The following is a 1543-nucleotide window of genomic DNA, read 5'->3' as shown; positions in this document are numbered from 1 at the left end:
TAGGATATTCTCTACTGTGTGCCTTGGCCTTATGCCAATAGGATATGTAGTTAGACTAGATCTATGTATTCATATCCTTACCATATTGGTATTGTGTAATTCCCTATATAAAGGGCTCCTATCAATGAATAAGATGACTCTCTTGCTATCTCTTTGTCTCTACACTTTATTCTTCATCATTCATTTCTCTTTTTTTTGTATTTTTGGTGTCGTATGAACTATGAAATATCCAGAAAATTTATTATTAGTGATTAAAGCTATAAGGAAAAGGGTCATTTGATTCTTCTCCCCGCTGTTAAGCTTTCCTTTTCGTATTCTCATCTTTAGTTTCTTTTTACTTATGTCAGTTCTCAGTGCGTTCAAGTTTTGTGATCGACTCGATTACGATTAATTTTCAAGAACATTAAACAATGGTGTCATATGAATAATGTGGTCACTCCAATATATATTCGCATATATTCTAACCCGTCTGATTTCTCTGGTTTAGACTAAAAAATGTAGGCTTTCGAACCAACTCATTAGGTTAGCGAAGGATATTTTCTATTCTCCTATCAATTTTGTATAATTAACTCTTAACTCTATCTTTTGAATATCTCTAATAAAACTTTTATGAGAGCGATTAAGAAGATGTTGTTATAAGTTAAAACACTAGATACTACATGGACCCTAGATGAATAACCCCAAATATTCTATAGTCTCGAGTTGACTTAAATGACCCCTTGGTAGACAAGTCTTTAAAATTAAGAGAAAATACTTGTGACACCCTATACTTAGCACCTAAAAATAGTTATGTCCCTCAGTTTTTAAATTAGACCGGTATACACCTATACTCTTAATTTTTGACAGTTTTACTATTTCTATTAGTTGACCGTCAAAAGAGAAGTTGCTAAAATGGCTAAAATGCCCTTATGAAAAATCGATTTTATTTTTGAGATGTGAAATCCACACACCCCAAATTGAAATTCACACACCATTTTTCCTTTTTTGGTTAAGATATTCATAAAAAGTCAAAGTTTAAGTCACTAAAAAACAAAATTTAAGTTACCAAAAAAGAAAAAAAGTGTGGATTTCACATCCTTTATTTTTTTCTTTCTCTTTCCTAATTTTTTTATTCTCTTTCTCTCCCCTCCTTTCTCGAAGAAAATAATTAGAAAAAAATAGAAAAATATTAGGAAAGAGAAATAGAAAAAAATAAGATAGAAAAAAGAAAAAATTTAAATTTTAATAGGGGCATTTTAGCTATTTTAGCAGCTTAACGGTCTTTTTTAACGGTCAATTGACTAAAATGGTAAAACTGTCAAAAATTAAAAGTATAGGGGTATACCAGTTTAATTTAAAAAATGAGGGACATAACTGTTTTTAAGTTTTAAGTATAGCGTGTCACAAATATTGCCCCCTTAAAATTATAATGAGAGTGAAATCCACGAGAGAAATCCACACTCCCTATATTGTAATCCACACTTCATATTTTTCTTTTTTCGTGACTTAAATTTTGTCCTTAGTGATTTAAATTTTGTCTTCTTATAAAAATGATGGCTAAATA

This window comes from Fragaria vesca, linkage group LG2 (assembly GCF_000184155.1).
Source record: "Fragaria vesca subsp. vesca linkage group LG2, FraVesHawaii_1.0, whole genome shotgun sequence".
Taxonomy (NCBI): Eukaryota; Viridiplantae; Streptophyta; class Magnoliopsida; order Rosales; family Rosaceae; genus Fragaria; species Fragaria vesca.
Note: the sequence above shows the minus strand (reverse complement) of the source record.